Here is a 21,664-nt window from a genome sequence, read left to right on the forward strand (position 1 = left end):
AATGGTTTACTGAACAGTCATAAACTGACAATGTCATAAACTGACAGCGGAGTGCAGTGATGACAGCGCGGTGCGGGCCACATTGCAAGGCCTGGCGGGCTGGATTTGGCCCGCGGGCTTTGTGTTTGACACATGTGCTTTAGAGTGAAATGTTCTGAAAATATAAATTAATTCCATTTGATTGATTGTGTAATTTAAGACCAGAGTCTCCTTCTTGTTTTACTGTTTTGAAGATTTATACATTTATGTCTGTGGAGTGTTAAAATCCACTACTATGACTGTATTACTGTCAATCTCTCCCTTTATGTCCATCAAGATTTGCTTTACATAATAAGATGCTCCTATATTGGGTGCACAAGTGTTGACAGGGTTTATATCCACTTGTTGGACTGATCCCTTTAGCATCCTTCTTTGTTTTTTAATATAGCCTTGATTTTAAAGTCTATTTTGTCCAATATTAGTATTGCTACCCAAGCTTTTATTCCTTTCCATTTGCATGAAATATCTTTTTCTATCCCTTTACTTTTAGTCCGTGTTTATCTATTGTTCTGAGGTGGGTCTCTTGAAGACAGCATATATAGAATATCCAAAAAATGTATACACACTTTAATAGCTGATAGTTCAATTTTTAAAATGAAATTTATTTTAATAAACACTGCCTTTATAATTATTTAAAGTATGTGTATACATTTTTCTGGATACCTTATATATGGGTCTTGTTTTCTTATCCACTCAGATACCTTATTTTTTTATTGTAGCATTTAAACCATTTACATTTAAAGTGATTATTGATTGGTAAGTATTTATTACCATTTTATTTTTTAACTGTGTTCCATGGTGTGCTTTTTTCTATTCTAATTTTTTTCTTTTACTTCTTTTTTTCTTAAAATATGTTCTATTGATTTCAGAGAGGAAGGGAGAGGAAACTAGATAGAAACATCAATAATTAGCAAGAATCATGAATTGGCTGTTTCCTGCATATCCTACACTGGGATAGAGACCACAACCGAGGAATATGCCCTGATTGGGAATCAAACTGTGACCTCGTGGTTGATAGGTCCATGCTCAACACTTGCGCTATGTCTGCTGGGCTTTTCTTCTGCTTCTTAAAGCAAGCCTTTTAACATTTCTTTTATACTGGTTTGGTGGTAACAAACTCCTTTAGCTTTTTCTTATCTGGACAGCTCTTTATTTCTCCTTCAATTTTAAATTATAGACTTGCTGGGTAAGTCTATAGGCCTTAGCGGAAGGTGCATGTGTGGCCTTGTTGTAGGTCTTGCTTTTCTGAAAATGTTTCTGTTGAGAAATCAATGCACAATATTATGGGAGCTCCCTGGTATGTAATTAACTGCTTTTCTCTTGAGGCTTTTAAGATTCTCTGTCTCTTTAACTTTTGGCATTTTAATTATGATGTGTCTCAATGTGGGCCTCTTTGGACCCATCTTGTTTTGGTCTCTGTGTTTTTTGGACTTGTATGTCTTTTTCCTTTGCCAGGTGAACAAAGTTTTTGGACATTCTTTAATCTCGTACTCTAGTCCTTCTCATTCTAGGACCCCTCTGATTGGATGTTGTTATGCTTCGTGTTGTTCCAAAGGTCCCTAAAAGTATCTTTATTTTTAAGTTCCTTTTTTTCTGTTCTGATTGGGTGTTTTTTTCTACTTTGTCTTCCAAACAACTAACTTCAACCTCTGCTTCATTGAGCCTGCTGTTTATTCCTTCCAGTGTATTCATTTCAGATATGACATTCTTCATTTCTGATTGTTCATTTTTTTTATTATTTGTATATCCTTTTTTTTTCACATTGTTGAGCATCTGTATACTCGTTTCTCTGAACTGTATACCTGATGTATTGCTTACCTCCATGTCATATAGCTTTTTTTCTGGAGAATTCTCTTGTTCCTTCGTTTGGGGCCTGTTTACTTTTCTCCCCATTTTGGCTACTTGTTTGGGTTTGTTTCTATGCATTAGGCAGATCTTCTATGACCCCCAGTCTTGGTAGGCTGGCTTTATAGAGTAGGCGTGGGTTCATGAGGAAAGGACCAGGTTGAGCACTAAGGTCTGCTTTGACTAGCCCCAGGCCCAGGAGTAGTTCAGGCAAAGACTCAAAGCACCATGGATATGCCACTGCCTGTTGGCTGTCCATTAGTCTCAGTCACTTAATGTGCCTCTGACTGTAGACCTCAGCAGATCATAATCTCCGCTGAGTGGGGTGAGAGAGATACCAATGCGTGGTGCTTTTGCTCCCCTCCCCCAGGCTAATTCTTCATGGATGGAAATGTTCTGACTGAGAAAGACAGCTTCTGCAGTATGAGGGAATAACTCAGCGTAGGGATCCTCATGGCTCTGCACTAGGCTCTCTTCCCAGAGCCACTAACCCTGGACTTTCCTCACACAACTCTAATACTCTCTCTCCATCTGCAGAAGCCAAAAGTGAGTAGCTACAAATGTAATTTTGTGCATTTGACTTTTAATAGTATGTCTGTATTTCTAATTGTCTCTCTTTGGTGAACAGGTGTCCCGACCCGCGGGGCAACAACGGGGGTACGCAGGAACCACCTAAGAGAATGAAACAAACAAGGAACGCGGAAGAACGGAGGCAAGACAAGGTTCTGATCAAGCCTCAACTTTATTCTTTGAAATGGCTGTATATATACAGCAGAAACAAAGGGGGGTAGGGTTGCCTATGCAGAGGGGTCTTTGGCAGTGTATAATTGGTTTAGGCATTGAGTGGCAAGGTGGTAAGGTATCTGGCAACACAGGATTGGCTAACTGCCAGGGCAGCATAACATTCCAAGGTGTAACATTCCAAGGCTGGGCTATCTCTGGCGGAGGATCAGGAAGGGGAAGTTGCAAAGATGTTAAGCGGCAGGTTAATCTTATCTTCTGGCCAAACCCTCAGGGCACCGCATAACTTCTGCTAGAAGGAACTTAATTCTATTTCCTTAAGATGGAGTTGCTTGTCTCAACTCTGATGGCTCCCAACAAACAGGAACCCCGCTACTTTACAGAGCCTGATATTAAGTGTCACCTTTCCTGGTTCTGGTGCTCTGAGCTGGGAGTTTGGCATGGGGTTTAGACCTTAGATTTCTCAGAGGGAATCCCCTGTAGTTGAGATATCCCTCTGGAACTTCAGCTGCTACCTGTGGGGGTCTGGTAGTCCTTTCACACCTCTGTACTTCTTACCAGTCTCAGTATGGCCTCATCTTGTAGTTCTTTATTATAAGGCTTCTCTTTCACTTGTCTTCATGTGGTTATTCAGGATGATTTTTTCTATATTTTAGTTGTAATTCCAGTTTGATCCTGGGAGAAGTTCAGTGTAGCTTCTATCTAATCTGCCACCATCTTGGAATCAGCCCAGGAAAGAAGATATTTGATCCAAAAAACATGGAATTTTTCAGAAATGACAACGTGAAGGTTTTAAATCAGGATAATTTTTTTAGTATCTTGATCTGATTTTGGTAACAGGGGAATGCTGGCCTTGTAAAATAAGTTTGGGAGCCTTTCCTCCTCTTCAGATTTTAAAAAAATCATTTGAGAAGAATGGGTTTCAGTTCTTTTTTTAATGTATGAGAAAATTCACTGGTGAATACATCTGGTCCAGAAATATTATTTGTTGGCAGTTCCTTTGATTATTGATTCTATTACATTACTAGTTATTGATCCATTCAAATTTTCAGTATCTTTTCGATTCAGGATTGGAAAATTGTGTTTCAAGGAACTTTTCCATTTCTTGTAGATTGCCAATTATAGTATTTTCTTATCCTAATAATAAAAGCCTTATATGCTAAGTGTCTGTTTGACCATTTGACCAGTCACTATGATGCACAGTGCCCACCCAGGGCCAGATGTTCAGACCCGTATGTTAGCTTGCTGCTGGGGTCTGGCAGACTGGGACTTGGTGAGATGGGCCAGACACGTCTTGGAGCCCTCCTGCAGTCCCCTCCCCCCAGCCCCAATTGTGCACCAGTGGGGTCCCTTAGCCTGGCCTGCATCCTCTCAGAATCTGGGACCCCTCGGGGGCTGTCAGAGAACCAGTTTTGCAGGCCAGGCTGAGGGACTCCACTGGTGCATGCACTGGGCTGGTTTCGGCCCGATCCTCACAGTCTAGGCTGAGGGACCCCAAAAGTGCATGAATCCATGCACTGGGCCTCTAGTAGTCTTATATTTCTGTGATGTCAGTTTTAATTCTTCTTTGTTCATTTATATTTATTTAACTCATCACTTTTCTTTTTCTTTCTTTTATTATGAGTCTGGCTGAAGTTTTCCCAATTTTGTTTAAGTTTTCAAAGAATCAGCTCTTGGTCTTAATGACTTTTTCTATGGTATTTAGATTTTATTTAATTTGTCCCCTCTATAATCTTTATTGTTTCCTTCTTTGTACTGAATTGGGCTTTGCTTATTCTTTTATTTTTACTTATTTTAGGTGTAGGGCGATCTGTGTATTTGATATGTTTGTTGTTTCTTGAGGTAGGCCTGCATTGCTTCTAAACTTCACTCTTATAACTGCTTTGACTGAGTCTCTTAGCCTTGGATTATTGTGATTTCATTTTCATTTGTTTCAGTGTAGTTTTTAATTTCTTTCTTGATCTGCTTGTTAACTCAGTCATTGTTTGGTGGCATGTCACTTAGCCTCCACGTGTCTGTGTGTTTTTCATTTTTCTTGTAATTTCTAGTTTTATACAATTGCTACCAGAGAAAATTTTTTATATAATTTCAATATTGTTAAACTTATTGAGACATTTTGTGGCATAACATATAATCTATCCTGGAAAATGCCCCATGCGTACTAGAAAAGAATGTATATTATGATGGTTTTGGGCTAAATGCTCTAAAAGTATTAATTAAGCCTAAGTGGTCTAATGTGTCATTTCATGCCGCTTTGTTGATTTCCATCTGTATAATCTATTCATTGATGTTTATGGCTCTTAAAGTCCATTACTCTTATTGTCTTACTGTCTATCTCTTGCTTTTTATCTGTCACTAGAGGCCCAGTGCACAAAATTCATGCATGGGTGTGTGTGTGTCCCTCAGCCCAGCCTGCACCCTCTCCAATCTGGGACGTCTCGAGGGATGTCCGACTGCCGTTTAGGCCCTATACTACTGGGATCAGGCCTAACTGGGCAGTGGGACATCCCTCTCACAATCCAGGACTGCTGGTTCCCAACTGCTCACTTTCCTGCCTTCCTGATTACTCCTAACCGCTTCTGCCTGCCAGCATGATCACCCCCTAACACTCCTCTGCCAGCTTGATTGATGCCTAACTGCTCTCCTGCCAGCCCGATTGCCCCTAACTGCCCTCTCCTGCAAGACTGGGTTCTCCCCAACTGCCCTTCCCTGCAGGCCTGGTCACCCCCAACTTCCCTCCTCTGTTGGCCTGATCACCTCTCACTGCCCTTCCTTGCAGGCTTAGTCCCTCCCAACTGCTCTCCCCTGCTGACCTGATTGCCCACAATTGCCATTTCTTGCAGACCTGGTCCCTTCCCTGCTAGCCATCTTGTGGTGACCATTTGTGTCCACATGGGTGCAGCCATCTTGTGTGTTGGTGTGATGGTCAATTTGTATATTACTCTTTTATTAGATAGGCTAGAGGCCTGGTCCATGGGTGGGGGCCAGCTGGTTTGCCCTGAAGGGTGTCCCGGATCAGGGTGGGGGTTCCCTTGGGGCCTGGGGTGGCCTGGGCAAGGGGCCAGTGGTGGTTTGCAGGTTGGTCACACCCCACAGCAATTCAAGCAGAGGCTCTGGTATCTATTTATTCATCTTCTATAATTGAAACTCTGTAGCCTTTAGCGGAGGCTAGGGCAGGCCAGGGTGGGTGGAAAGCTTGGCTTCCTCCATCTCCAGGGAAACCCAAGCCTCCTGCTCGCTCAGTGGCTGCAGCCATTTTTATTGGGATTTATCTTCTATAATTGAACTTTTGTAGCCTTGAGTGGAGTCCACAGCCAGCCAGGGTGTGTGAGAAGCTTGGCTTCCTCCATTGCCAGGGAAACCCAAGCATTGCTACAGCCATCTTGGTTGGGCTAATTTGAATACTTGTTCCTGATTGGCTGGTGGGCATGGCTTGTGGGTGCAGCAGAGGTACAGTCAATTTGCATGTTACTCTTTTATTAGTTAAGATTATTAGCATTAAGATTAGGTGCTCCTCATTATCAATATGAAATGTCCTTCTTTGTCTCTTGTCTATTTTATCTGATACTAGAGGCTCAGTGCATGAGATTTGTGCACTTGGAGGGGAGGGGGGAGTCTCAGCCAGGCCTGCACCCTCTTGCAGTCCAGGAGTCCTTGGGGGAGGTCCAACTGCTGGCTTAGGCCCACAGTCAGACATCCTTAGTTCTGTCACGGAGGTGGGAGAGTCTCCCACCACTGCCACTGCACTTGCCAGTCATAAGCAGCACTCTCCCTTTGGGAGCACATCGACTGACCACCAGGGGGCACTTCTGCATTGAGCGTCTGCCCCCTGGTGGTCAGTGCCATCATAATGACCAGTTGTTCTGCTGTTTAGTCAATCTGCATATTAGCCTTTTATTATGTAGGATAAGTAATATTAACCTAGTTTTTGGTTTCATTTCTACTTGTATGAGGTATCTTTTACATTCTTTTACTTTCAGTCTATGTGTGTCATTTGATATGAAGTGGGTCTCTTTTATGGGTCTTGCTGTTTTAATCCATTCAGCCAGCCTATGTCTTTTAATTGGGGCATTTAGTCTATTTACATTTAAATAAATTATTGATTGTTATGTAATTACTAGTGGCCCAGTGCACAAAATGTGTGCACATTAAAAGGGAATTAATTAGAGGAAATTAGAGGAAATTAGAGGAAATTAGAGGAAATTAGAGGAAATTAGAGGAAAAAACTCTTTTAGATTTTCCTTGTTTAGGAAAAGTTTAGCTCTCATTCTACATAAAATGGCTAATATGCAAATTGACCAAATGGCAGAATGACCAGTCACTATGATGAGCAGACACTCAATGCAGGAGCTGACCCCTATTGGTCAGTGCGCTCCCACAGGGGGACACCACTCAGCCAGAAGCTGGGTTCATGAGGAGCCAGTCTAAGCTGGCAGTTGGACATCACCTGAGGGCTCCTGGGCTGCGAGAGGTGCAGGCCGAGCTGAGGGGATACCCCGACCCCTGAGTGCAAGAACTTCATGCACTGGGCCTCTGGTTTGAATATAAATGATAGCCTTACTGGGTACAGTTTTTGTAGGTTTTGTTTTTCATAATTTTGAATATTTTGTCCCAATCCCTTTCAGACTACAAAGTTTTTGTTGAGAAATCAGTTGACAGTCATATGGGAGTTCCCTTCTAGGTAAACTGCCTTGTTTTCTCTTGCTTCTTTTAAGATTCTCTCTTTGGTCCTAACTGGTTTTGCTCAGTGGATAGAGCATTAGCCCGAGGACTGAAAGGTCACAGGTTCAAATCTGGTCAAGGACATGTACCCTTGGTTGCAGGCACATTCCCAGTGGGGGCTGTGCAGGAGGCAGCTGACCAATGTTTCTCTCTCATCTATGTTTCTAACTCTCTATTGAGCATCTGCCCCCTGGTTGTCAGTTCATGTAATAGCAACCAGTCGTTCCACCAGTTGTTCTGTCATTTGGTCAATTTGCATGTTAGGCTTTTATTATAAAGGATTAGAAATAAAAATGGAATGGGTGTTCAGATAAACATCTGAGAAAGCTCTAAGGAGAAGTATTAATCCTGATTGGACAATCACTGAAGATATTGTGGAGGTAGTAGATTTGTGAAATGTAGGGGATGTACATCTGAGGAGGAAACAGAGGCAACAAAGTCATAGAGCAACATGTATAATTAGTAAGTGAACAGAAAGTCATTAATTCTATTTGGAGCGTATATTTATGTGGGAGTGGGGGGAAGATAAGGTTGGTGAATTAGGTCAGAACTACATTCTAGAGGGCCTATAATTGTAACTTAAGAAGACTGGTCTTTATTCTATAGATAAAAGGAACTATTGCATGTTTATTTTATTTTTTTGAAGAATTATATGATCATACCTGTGATTTGTGACAGATGTTTGAAAAGAACTTGGAGGCAGGGTCATCAGTTGGTGGCTGGGGTCTTGGTCCAGGCAGAGTGAAGACTCTAATCCAAGAAGGTTCCTCTGTGTTCTAACTCCTGAGGTTAAAGCACTCGCTGAGGGATTTCTGAGGGCATTTACTTAATGACATGCCAGTGGCATTTACTCATAACACCAAAACGCCACTGGGGCCAGAAATAGGGGTTTTAGTTACTTCCTCAAACAGGATGCACTTGGGATGATTATCCATGTGATTCATTGGGGTCAGGAAACAAGAACTCCACAAACTAACACCCCTCCCTAAGCCCAGTGACTCATGGCTTCTTCAGTTTTCAAAAAAACTCTGATGTCCAGACAGAATTTGAGATATGATGTTAAATCATAAATAATTTGTGCTCCTGTTACAAGAGAAATATCTATATCCATTCTTTTAATCATTCAAATAATAAGTATTTAGTGAGCTCTTACTGTTTTGAGACACACAAAACCTGGAGTTATAAAACATAGTTCCTGCCATAAAATATTTCCCAGTTTATCTGGAAAACAGATACAGCATAAACAATATGTAGAGTATCACATGAATCTTATAGTAGAGAAATGCAGAAAGTACCAAGTGTCAGAGGAAAGAAAGGGTGGAATGGGACTTGGGTCCTAAAAATGGACTGTTCATCATGTATTCACTCATTAATTCAATACATAATTATGACAAGCAGTTACTGGACATGGGGACCCATGCCTGTGGAGCTCACATCCCAGTGAACAGACCCAGATAGTAAATATATATGGAAACCAATGCCTTCATGGAAATTACATTTGCATAGAGAAAAATTACCAAAAACTGTAACTAGCACTTTATTCCAAGAAAGAAGAACATATGCAAAAAGAAGTATATATCCAGCCCCACTTGGAAAAAATGGAGAAAGGAACTTCAGGTTTGGGGGTACCCATATAACAAGCAGCCTTATTAATACTATTGAGAGAGGATGACCAAGTTGCCATGACATTCTTTGGCTGGAGTTGACAGAAATGGGTACCATTTTCACATGGAGATTCACAGCATGGAGCTCCAAGACATTCTGATTTTGCATTGTCCACCAGGGAAATGGAGTCACTGATCAGGAATGTGATTATTGTGGTTTCAACTCACTAATAACCTTTAGGTAACTTCAGTCTGACTTCTCCACAATGGCCCAGTGCCATGAAAATAAAAACTTAAGATACTGACTACCTAGTCGCTTAAATCATATTCAGGTAAATTCTGTGACAGCCAGTTCTGGCTTGGAGGTCATACTTGATTATCCTATTATCAGGCTGTTTAAATGAGGCAGGCACAAGCTAGTTATTGTTATAGTGCTCACTGACATGGGATTTGACCTATATCAGGAAAAGAAGTAGGGCAGAATGCTTTCAGCCCACCTCAGGCTTGGAGAATTCCAGTAGAAGCCAAGTGCAGAACCACAGAGCTGGAAGGAACTCAAGGTTACTTAAGGTGATTCTGGCACCTGCCTATAGAAAGATATAGGCCTATCAGTAAATTTAATATAAATGGTAGAACTCACTATGTTAGCAGCACATTAAACATTTACCCATCCTGAATAGTATAGATCCCTCCTGGGCAGCAATGCTGCCTACCCTTTGAATCTTGTATTTTACAGATCTCAGAAACCATGCAGTATATTCTTTTGAATACTTTTAGTAGGAGAAAACCATTGTCTTTGGAGGAAGATATTCTGAATTAAAAAAATGAAGTGCCATATATAATTGGTCCAGCTGGATAATATTTTCTATAATCACCATCAAATATGCTTATTGATTTTAGAGAGAGGAAGGGGGGGAGAGAGAAACATTGATGTGATATAGAAATATCTACTGGTTGCCTTCTATATGCTCCCCAACTGGGGATCAAACCAGCAACCCAGGTATATGTCCTGATTGGGAATTGAACATCAACCTTTCAGTACACAGGATGATGCTCTGATATTCCAACCAACTCAGCCACATGGGCCAAGACAATTAGATAATTTTTTAAAATTAAAAACTAGTGGCCCAGAGCATGAAATTCATGCACGGGGGGTTGGGGTGTCTCTCAGCCTGGGCCTGCATCCTTTCCAATCTGAGACCCCTGTGGGATCAGGCCTAAACTGGCAGCCGGACAACCCCCTCGCAATCTGGGACTGCTGGCTCCTAAACGCTTACCTGCCTGCCTGCTGATCACTCCTAACCACTCTGCCTGATTGCCCCCAACTGCCCCCCCCCCTGCCAGCCTGCTCTACCCCCACTTCCCCCTACCAGCCTGCTCACCCCCAACTGTCTTCCCCTCCTGGCCTGATCACCCCCAACTGCCTTTCCCTCCTGGCCTGATCACCCGTAACCGCCTCTGCCTTTACCCTGCCACCATGGCTTTGTCCAGAAGGGCTTCTGGAAGGTCTCATGGTCTAATTAGCATATTACCCTTTTATTAATATAGATAGGATATGGCATACTGCCATAACTATAACATATGTACCAGGATTACTCTATGAGAATACATACTTCATGCAATAGGAAGGCATCTAATACATGGCATTGTATATGTTGTAAGAAGTAGAAAATACTGTATTCATAGCAATAATATATGCCCTGTTACTTCCCTTCCTGATTTGGGAATAGTTCCCCAGTTCTTTGAATTTTTCCTGGCCCCTAATGTATATATATTTTTTTTTTTGGTGTCATTTAGTGTAACTTTATTTGCTGTTTATTGCACATAATTTGAGGTCTTTAATTTCTAACCACCAAAGATTCAAAGGACTATTTTTTCCATGAAGTTTAACATTAACATCAGTGAATTCATGTATTCATGTGTTTTTATTATAAACACCTGAATTATTCACATTGTCATAGTTCCTGAAGTCATAAGCATGTAACATGCACAGGCTGGCAGCAAGCCAGGAAGCTATTCTGCAAGCAAACAGATATTCTGCATAAGGAGAAAAGTCATAGCACAACATCTAATGTCCAACCTGAGTCACCTCATAGGGTTATATATATTGACTTCTTAATTCATATAGTATTGGGAACTCAACTGTTTGGTTGGTGACAGGGTTGACCTGGTTTTGGGAGGATTATTCCTGAAATAATTAAGGAAAGGGGGGCTCAATCTTTTCTTGGTTGCTTGCTCCTCCCCACCACCTTCATCTTTCTTCTTGTCCTCAGCTTCTCCTTTGCCTTCACCTCCTTCTTCTTCCTCCTTTGCATTTTTAAATTCTTCTTGGGCACCTTTTTCCTCTTCCTCTCCTTCCTCTTCATCAGCCACTTCCTTCTCCTTCTCCTCCTCTTCAGCTTCTCCTTCAAAGGGGGGTTCATCCTTACCCTCTTAATGGTCTCTTCCATCTCAATCTGCTCCTCCTGGACATTGCTGGTGTATTAAGAAGGGAAAGAGCGAGTGGACATCAAGTAGGATCTAGTCTGTAAACCACCTTAGGCAGATCAATAAAAGATCTGGGAACTCTGGGAGTAGCCACTGGCTATGCTTCCCACGCTGCTGAAACTGAGTTGGGTCTCCTCACCTTCCAAGAATTTCCTGTAAGCTGCAATGTCAATGTCCAAAGCCACATTAAGGAGGTCCTAGTATTCTTTTAAATATCATGCCATTTCACTCTCTGTAGTTCTCAACTCATTTTCTAATGTGTTGATTGTGTCCTGCATAGCACTAACCTCGGAGTTCTGCTTATCCTCCAGCTCTTGCAGCTGCTTTCCCAGAGCTTAGTTCATGCCCCGGTGTGCTTTGATCTCCAGGGTCTTGGCCTTGAGCAGGCGGCGGCTTTCAGACACTTCATTGTTGGCAGTGCTCTTGGTCAGCATGGTGAGCAGCTCTTGTATCATTCTTCTGCATTCTTCCTGTCCTTGGCAGCCAGCTTCTCTTACTGGCGCTAAAGTCCTTGAGCGCTGCAGAGAACATGTCCATCTCCATGAATATCTGAGTTTTCTGGATCTGCACCTGCAGCTCAGCGATCTCCTCTTCATGCACCTTCTTCAGAAGGCGATTTAGTCCTCAGGCTATCAATGTGCTTTTCAAGCTCAGCGCCAGCAAGAGCCGCCTTATCTGCACTTTTGCGTGCCTCCATCACCCTGCCCTCTGTGTCCTCATGGTTCAGCATCTCTTCTTGGTAGTATGCCAGCAGGTTGCTGCTCCCAGTCCCTTTCAAGCCCTGGTGCCTGCTAACTGCCTTCTGCCCACTGCCCTCTCCTCGCCAGGGACTGGGCGCGGTGGGGCACAGGCATCCCCAAGAGTGGCCTGGACCCCGCAGATGGTGCCTGCAAGGTATACAGATTACTGATGGCAGGTTGGACCCTGTGGGTGGTGTCAGGCACTCCCCACCAGGTCTGCCCAGTGCCCATGGTGGCCTGGACCTGGGTGGCTTCAGGCACTGTCTGCCAGGCCTGCCCGACCCCCCATGGTGGATTGGACCCTGCAGCAGTATCAGACACAGCCCACCCTTCCTACATATGCCAATTACCCTCCATCTTTGTTGGCTTAATTTGCATATCACTCCTGATTGGCTGTGGACATAGCGAAGGTATGGTCAATTAACATTTTTTCCTTTTATTAGTATAGATAAATTTAAATGAAGCTATGAAGCTATGAGATGACATTTTCTTCAGTTTAATCGATTCAAAAGGAACTTACCAGCAATTTTAAAAGTAATTAGTAAAGTGCTCACCCAGATGGCTAATTTGGAGGTCTCAGCCTTGTTAAGCTATACTATCTCTCACTCTATTTGATGAACTAGAGACCAAGAAGCATACTTTTGTCTGTCTCAAAATACCCACTTAGCAGAGAGGCAGGTGTGTGTCAGGCTATTTGTTGAATGAATTAGAAAACAATCATGCCATCACTTTGTAATCATATTGTGCATTATTTGTCCTTTTTTCACCAAATATGAATCCTATGATCACCTTTACCTTGAGGCTAATGAGTCCCATATGCTCAGGGAGGCCGTCTGTGCTGAACAGACAGTATTCTGGGAAAAGAGTTCAGGTTCCAGCATAAACTCTATTATGAGCAGCAGTGGGTATCTGGGAAAGTACATAATCCTGTGTCTCCATTGGAAGGAAATGATTAGGTGACAGGAAAAGGTCTGTTTGAGGATTAATGTATTGAGTAGCTACCTTGTGCCCATCTGTGTGGAGGTTGCAGTACATTTTTTAAAGGTCTTAGTATAGATCAGGATCTTGTATTTGCAACTGACAGGAACACAGTTTGATTTAGATGAGGTAAACAAACAAACACCAGAGAGCACAGGGGTATTTCAGATCCCAGGAGTGATCAGAATCAGGGACTGAAGCACTTTCATGACATGGCTCCCCAGCTTTGGCCTTGGCTTCTCTCTCAGGCTCAGTGTCCTTTGTGAGCCTAGAGAAATTTGCAAAACCTGTAGGAAATCCCGTGGGTGTGGGAACAAGATACCATGACTGACAGCTGCTCTTAGAACCATGAGGTTGGCTGGAGAGAGGGCAGCGTTCCCAGAAAAGAGGTTGATATACCAACAGAAATATAGAGCTCCACTAAGCCTGCTCCCTGCTTGCTGCCCACGCCCTCTTGGCTCCTCTTGCTGCAAGCACATTGGCCAGTGACCTCCTGCTCTTCCTAAAGACCATGTGCAACTACGTAATTTCTGAGGGCTGACTGCCTAGGCAGCACATCTTGAGCACCTTGAAACCATTGCCCTGGGGAAACACAACTTCATATTGTTTGTCATGGTCTGTCCACAGATTTTTTTCTCCCCTTGAGATGGGTTCTGGTGATTCAAAGAGAAAGAATACAAGATCTTTGTTGTCAAGATGCTCCAGGTCTAGTGGGAAATACATGATAAACAAACACTTGCAATACAGTTTGGTGGGATGAACTGCCAGATGCTACAGGAGCCCATGGAGAGAGTCTTCCTGAAGCAAGGGCAGGGCAAAGGCCTGAGCTGGTCCTGATGAATACAACTGAATGAGGTGGTGTAAGGTCTGGAGGGAGGGAGCATTCTCTGCAGCAAAAACATTCTATAAGAGCTCAGGGAATGCTTGAAATCACCAACGTAGTTAAAGGCTAATGTTTAAGTAAGACAGAGATGAAATTATTGGAAAATTAAGAGTTTCCAATAAAGTACCATTTTTATAGAACAATGCACTAGGAATTTAGAAAGGATTGAGATTACCATGATCTCATGAAGGAAATCTTTCAGAAAATATACATATTGCCTCACTACATGGAGAGCTGACAGAGATAACTCTGAAATTGGTGAGTCTGGGTTTCAATCTCACTTTGCCAGGTATTAACTTGATGATAATTTCTCAATCTTTAATTTCTACACCATAAAACAAAGACACGGAGATTCATATATCAGTTATACTGAGGATAAAATAAAACATGTACATGCTTAATAAACTCTAAAGTACTATACAAACTTAAATTATTATTTATAATAAATCTGCTTCTCTGTAAAACAGAATTATTAACTGACAAAAGTATTTGGAAGATAAAGAAGGTATATAAATACAGTCACATCGAAAGATGCAATATTCATGTTAAGAGGCATCTTCATTGCACTTACTGGCTAAAAATCCTGGTTGGTACTATTGTACAATGCATGTATCATGTTGATGAGCTGACTGGCATTTTATCCATTTCTGACTCTGATGACAGGGCAGAGAAGCATCACTTCTAGGCAGGTGGTGGGACTCCACTGGGCATGTGCTGTGCTGGGAATTCAGTCATTGAAACCCTGTGACTGTTAGGTATTCTGTCTACTCAGTGAACTGCATCCTGGTAGACAAAAGGTTCATCTTAGAATTTCCTTCTAGTTATAGAACTCTAAGAGGTAAAACTTTCCTTTTAGCGCTTTCATGTTCTCTTTTCAAATGGCCATACAAAATGCCAGCATTTTAAAGTGTCACGTGACATACAAAGGATCTGAACAAGTTTAATATCATTATCTTCTATGTGAGCCCGTCTTATGCTCTGCTGAAGGGTGGGAGAGGGTAGGGAAATACACAGATACGGAATGGCCTGCTAAAGGAATCTGGACTTTTTGAGTGTATCTTAAGGACACATACCTTATGGGAAAAATATTAAAATTTAATTGATACAGTGTGTTTAGGCACACAGTATAAAAAACTCCACTCTGGGGTGTTCCTCCAGTTCTGGAGAGTCCTTGGCTCTCCCCTGTGTGTCTTACTACCCACATCTCCAATGAGGCCAACTCTGAGCTGATTATTACAGAGGAGCTTGGTGCCAATGCTTTTCTATGTTTCTATAAAGGTGACCTTGAAAAAATGGGTTGAGGCATCCAATATTTGTTATTCACTGTTGTTCAAGGATAAACTCAGAGAACCTGAAAAGGAGTCTCATCACTCCCAAGTATGGGGTCAAAGTCATGGTCAGTTGGTAGTCCTTTCTCTCTCTCTCTTATACTCAATTATTCAATAGCCGTAGTCCTGACTCTTCTGAAAGGTGCTTTCTAAAAGTTATGTAAGGAAGGAGAATATGACTCCTTTCTATGACATTAGGCCCATGAGATATAAATAAGAAGATATTGTAAGGTTAAATGAGTTCTAATATATCCCCAATGAACATACAAAATGCACAAGCACTTAACTATGGCTGCAAAAAATGCACTCAACTTTCCCAAATTTATTTCACTATAGAACTGTTTTATTTAGTAATAGTTATTAGCATATTGAGTTCTACTTGTTCTTCCATAGATAATTTGGAAAACTATGTTCTTAGATAAATTTCATTAAATAATCCTACTGAAGGGTGAAATTTATGTCTTAGATGAAGAAAAATTGAATATAGCTTATATACAAATTTGAAATTAGGACTATAGGTTTACCAACACAAAGGGTCTTTGAAACAGCCCATTCTTTGTTAAATCAAAGGTTTGAAGTGGGGGGGAGATAAGCTGTTAGCATTCTAGTCCATTTACCCAGAAAAGCTATTCTTTTAAGATTAATTCAGAAAATAAAACTGTTGTTTATTTTTTTATTTTTTTATTAGACTGGATAGATTTTATGGAAAATCCTTTGAAAATGTTGAAATTGACTCTTCCTCTTCTTTTCCTCTGCCCTTCGCTCTCCTATAAAGAATGATTCTGGGCTTGATTTTAAACTATTATGCTTTGTTAGGGGGCCTATAGAAACCTTCTTGCAAAGAGAAAGAGTAACAGCCAATATAATCACAGAAAAACCCTTTCTTCTTCGTCCACCTTTCCATTATTCTGTGCTCATGAATCATATCTGTAATAGAACACTTCTAGTTAGTGCTGAAAATATGCCTTTTTTCCATAGGCCTCCAAAGTACTCTTTCTTCACACTCATGAAATAGCCAGAAAGATCCGAGGAAATGGGATCAATTCCACTCATTATACACTTTATTTTACCCTTCCTCTCTAAAGATTTCATTGATTAAACTTTTTCCTCCTCGTATCACTGCTTTATCCTGTACTTTTAAAGATTTTATTCAATTCATAGGATGTTATTTTACTTATGGTGACCAATGCTTCTCAACAGACCTCTATCCACTTATCTCTATTTTTCCTGTTAACTAAAATTTAACATTTATCGGAGGCAGTTACTATGTATTTAAACATTTTATATTATCTTCAAAGTTTCATATGTATATTATACACAGAGAAAACATTGATTTACTTGAATTGATTTAAGACTAATTTATATGGAGTGAATGTGAATGAGGATATCTACTCATCTTTTGGGTTCAATCAGTGCAGGGCAAGAATATGAGTGTTGGAGTCCATCTGCCTGACTTAAACCCAAGGCCCAAACCTTCAGTAGTTTCTGTGCTCTTTATCAGGCTACTTATCTTCTCCGAGCTGCCACTTCCTGATATACATAACAGAAACATTAGACCTACCTTTGTGTTAAAGGGCTAAATGAAGATGTAGTTTAAGTCTTGGTGTCAGACACCAGGATTTGACTCTCCTCTCTGCTTCTTTCTTGCTACATCATCTGGAACAAATTAGTTGACCTCTCTGAGCCTGTGAATTGGGCTCCATAGTAGCATTTATACTGAGAAACAGTTTGAATTTAGTGAAATAATGCATGGAACACATAATGATAGACCTCATAACTAAGGAAGAACTTAATGTAAACTATTACTATAGAAGAGCAACTAGACACTGACATCAGTGGGATCAATAAGCATTTGTTCTTTCTCTTGATAATTCTCATCTTTAAAATGTTTGCTATTGACAGACACACTTTGTAGACTTGTTGGCTAAAGGACTTGACACATAACTTTTGTGTATAAATGCCATTCTGACTCTTTTACCTATCTCAAGGGCACCACATTCTTCTGAAGGAAAAACTTTTTTGGGAATACAGTGAGCAACCAGATTTAAAAGACCTTACATTCTTACCGTATGTGGAGGTTGGAGATAGTTTTCATTGAATACAGCCACTTTGTGATTTCACTTCATTGAAATAGGGAGGGGAAAACAGCAACAACTGAAGTTTTTTCCTGAAATAGAGGCGGGTGGGCAGAGGACATTTCCTGGGCAAGGCAGTTTACACACGCGTGCTTTTCATAGTGAGTCATGCTCTAGGGTGTGTTTCATATGTATGTCCATGAGTTTCCAAATCTGAAAGTAAACATAGCCAATAAGGGGAGAGAAGAAAATTACTTCTAATCCACCTAGTTACCATTGATAGAGTTCTAGTAGAACTTAAACAAACAAACAAACAAACAAAAAAAAGATCATTCTATTTGGTGTCTCACTTTTAGTCATATCTTTAAACCCATTGAGAGAGAAAATTAGCGATTCACTTTCAAAATATCTTCAGAATAGCAGCTCTAGTGTTCTTACAGAAAAAGTTGTGTGTTTTTTCCCCCTAATCTATTCCCCAAACCTTTATTTTGCATTCATACAGGCTGACGTAAGTATATCTTAAAAAAATGACATCATAAACTTAAAAAAAAGTTATCAGTAAAAGATCAACCAAAAGACTTGTACGTATGCATATAAGCATAACCCATGGACACAGACCATAGTGGGGGTGAAGGCATGTGCAGGAGGAGGGATGGGCAATGTCCTTGGAGAAGTCAATGGAGGGGGAAAAAAGGATAAACAATAAAGAATTTAAATAAAAATAAAAAAACAATTATTAATGCTTACCCCCTAGTCTTTTTATCTTTCTAATCAAGCAATCTCAACTTGTTTAAAAAGCTCTCTTAAGTCCAGTTTTCCTATCATCAGGTTATTCTGGGGTCCTCTTCTGAGGATGCTCCTCAGGTAGCCTACCAACCAAATAAAAACGTAAACACTTTGTTGGAGTCACTTGTGTGCCCTCAGGACCTAGTGCCACCCAGAGCACATTGTAGATGCATAAATAAAATGTTGGCTAATGATGGATATGAACACATGTTTGTACAGCGTTTAACACTTTATGGGAAGCTTTAACTTCTGCAAAATTTGCTGTATAATCTCTTATTTTCTCTACTAGCCCATTCCCCCTAAAACTTTACCTTTAGTTATGAAGCCAGCAAGTGGCAAAGTGGAGACCTGAACTGAGGTTTCCAGTTCCCAGTCACATACATTTATTGCCTCAACCTGTAAATTTACTAAAGCAGAGCTGCTAGTGTTGGAAAATGCAAACCCCAAATGGAACTGCATCCCCAAACATAAAAGGGAATAATGGAAGGGACGCATACCGGTCCACATATCACCTCTAACATATCTCTTCTAGAAATATATTTGAACATTGTTGGGTTTTTATTTTTGTTTGTTTGTTTGTTTGTTTGTTTCTGTAAAATGTGATTTGTTCATGAATACCTTTTAGTCTTCTCTGACTCTGAGCTCCATTCCATTGCCTTTCTGCAAGCTTATCATTTTTTTTTTCTTTTTGGATTTGAAACTCAAGAGACTTTTAATAATAATACAAGTTGTCTAACAATTACATTTAACCTCAGTTTATCAACATTTTGGGGTTTTTCAAAATTCTTTATTAAGGTAATGCATATGTGTCCAAAGCTTATCATTTTTTATATGGTATTTCCATGTTTTTTCCTGGGTATAAAATATTATAGGGCATGATAGGCCATTAGAGGCCCAGTGCACAAACTTTGTGCACTGGGGGAGGGGAGGGTCCCTCAGCCCAGCCTGTGCCCTCTCACAGTCTAGGACCCCTGCTCCTTATTGCCTGCCTGCTTGCTGCCCTCTTCTGCTTTAGTGCTGCCTTGGAGGTTCCCTCCACCTCTGCTGCACTCGCCAGCCATAAGCCCAGCTTCTGGCTGAGCACTGCTCCCCCTGTAGGAATGCACCATCCATCCGGGTGCAGCGCCTACATTGAGCATCTGCCTCCTGGTGGTCAGTTCATAGTGACCAGTCATTCCACCTTTTGGTTGATTTGCATATTAGGGTTTTATTTTATAGAATAGAATAGTGAATGTGAACTATAAATGAAAAATAAAATTTTTAAAAGGACCAAATAAAATTTTAGATCTGAAAATTTATATATATATAAATTCTCACCTGAGAATGTTTTTAAAATTGATTTTTAGAGAGAAACATCCATGTGACAGAGAAATACCAGTAGGCTGCCTCTGCACCTGCTGACCCAGAGGGATCTAACTTAAACCTAAGTAGAGTGTCCTCCCACACACCAAAGGGTCACAGGTTCAATTCCAGGTGAGGGCACATACACAGGTTGCTTGGGCAACTGATTGATGTTTCTTTCTCTTTCCCTCTCCCTTCCTCTCTCCCCAGAATCAATGAAAAGAACATATCCTTAGAGGAGGACTTAAAAAGAAACAAAATGCTGGTTTGGTTCAGTGGATAGTGCTTCTGCAGGAGGACTGAAGGGTTCCAGGTTGGATTCTAATCAAGGGCACGTACCTGGGTTGCAGGCTTAAACCAGGGTCCTAGTTGGGGCTTAAGCAAGAGACAACCAATTGATGTCTCTCACATTAGTTTCTGTCTTTCTCCCTCCCTTCCACTCTCCCTAAAAACAAAATCAATGGAAAAATGTCCTCAGGTGAGGATTAACCAAAACAAACAAACAAACAAACAAACACACAAACAAACACCCGTCCCCAGTGTGATTACTGAAGGAGCACATGAAGTATTTGTTGAATGAATGGGAAGGGATGGGACTTCACTTTCTAACTGTTTTTAGCAACTCTGCAAGCCAGAGGGTTTGTTTTTATTTTTTAAAAATATATTTTATTGATATTTTACAGAGAGGAAGGGAGAGGGATAAAGAGTTAGAAACATTGATGGGGATATGCCTGCAACCAAGGTACATGCCCTTGACCTGAATCGAACCCAGGACCCTTCAGTCCACGGGCCAACGCTCTATCCACTGAGCCAAACCAGTTAGGGCCAGAGGGTTTATTTTTTATTTTAATTTTTATTGATTGATTATTTTAGAGAGAGAAAGGGAGGGGGAGAAACACTGTGTGTTGTTCCCCATAGTATGCTTTCTGGTTGCTTCTTGTCTGCACCCTGACCTGGGATCCAACCCGCAACCTTGTCTATCAGGAGGAGTTCTAACCCCCTGCATGCGGGCTGCCTGTCAGGCCCCTCAGCACACCCCTCTGGGTGTCCTGGCCCCTGTGGGCAGGAGGTCCTGGGCCACCCCAAAGGTGTGGGCTCCATCTGTCAGGGTGTCTCTCAAGTTCCGGGTTTGATCCCCAGGCGGGCTGACTGATGCTCAGGAAGTGACCAAGGACCATTCAGGTCCATGTGCCCTAGTCCTTTGGGGGGGGGGAGCTGGGTTTCATGCTGACCTGGCTGACTCCGCTCCCTGCTCCCCGTCCTCCATCGAGGAGACTTCATCCATGGCCACTGCATGGCCTCCGGGAAGGTCAACCTCCCATGGCTCCCCAGGCCTGGCTGCTGAACAGTAGCCCCAGGAGGTGGATTTTCAGGTTCCCAGGGAGAGTGCCCTCTGCACCAGATTCCCAGGGAGAGCAGGTCCAGGGTCCGGAGGGAAAGCATGTTGCTGCACCTCCCTTTGGGGCTCCTTGGCCGGTGGGTGGCAGTCCTGCTCTGGACCTGGAGGGGAGAGCCGCCCCAGGGGTCCTCCTAGCTGGTGTGAGCAGTGAAGCTGGAACCCCTCTTCCCTGAACCCTATTGTATTCAGACATGTGAATGCATTTCATTTTATTTGATGTGGCAGCCTCTGTGGCCTGCAGCCATGCCACCCGCTTCTGCTGGACTTTACTGTGAGGGTGTCCTGCCTAATTAGCATATTCCTCTCTTATTATAGAGGATTTATTTCAGAGAGGAAGGGAGTGGGAGATAGATAGAAGCATCAATGATGAGAGAGACTCATTGATTGGCTGCCTCTTGCACCACCCACACTTGGGACCCAGCCCACAACTTGGGTACATGCCCTTGACTGGAGTCAAACCTGGGACCCTTCAGTCCACAGACCATCACTCTTTCCACTGAGCCCAACCAGCTAGGGCCAATAGGGCACTTTTGAGCTTGGTTGAATGGTGCATATTCAGTGTGTGAACCTTGGGACACTTCATGATAAAACCCTTGCTTCTCCACAATTTCTTTAGTATGGAGTCAACTATCTCACTGTTCCTTTATTTACTTGGCTGGAACTGATAGAGTCAGCCCCGAGTGGGTATTAAACGAT

General features: G+C 41.8%; 1 pseudogene across 1 annotated transcript; it reads right to left on the reverse strand.

Annotated features, from left to right (window-relative positions):
* Nucleotides 1-7,676: 7,676 nt before the first annotated feature.
* On the reverse strand, nt 7,677-20,854 carry LOC311613999 (neurofilament light polypeptide-like; annotated as a pseudogene). Its single transcript has 3 exons — nt 20,802-20,854; nt 11,184-12,325; nt 7,677-7,760 (listed from the first exon to the last, which is right to left on the reverse strand). The product of its transcript is annotated as a neurofilament light polypeptide-like (transcript).
* Between the last annotated feature and the right edge of the window lie 810 nt (nt 20,855-21,664).

This window comes from Pipistrellus hanaki (genome assembly GCF_964339955.1).
Source record: "Pipistrellus hanaki genome assembly, chromosome: 19".
Taxonomy (NCBI): Eukaryota; Metazoa; Chordata; class Mammalia; order Chiroptera; family Vespertilionidae; genus Pipistrellus; species Pipistrellus hanaki.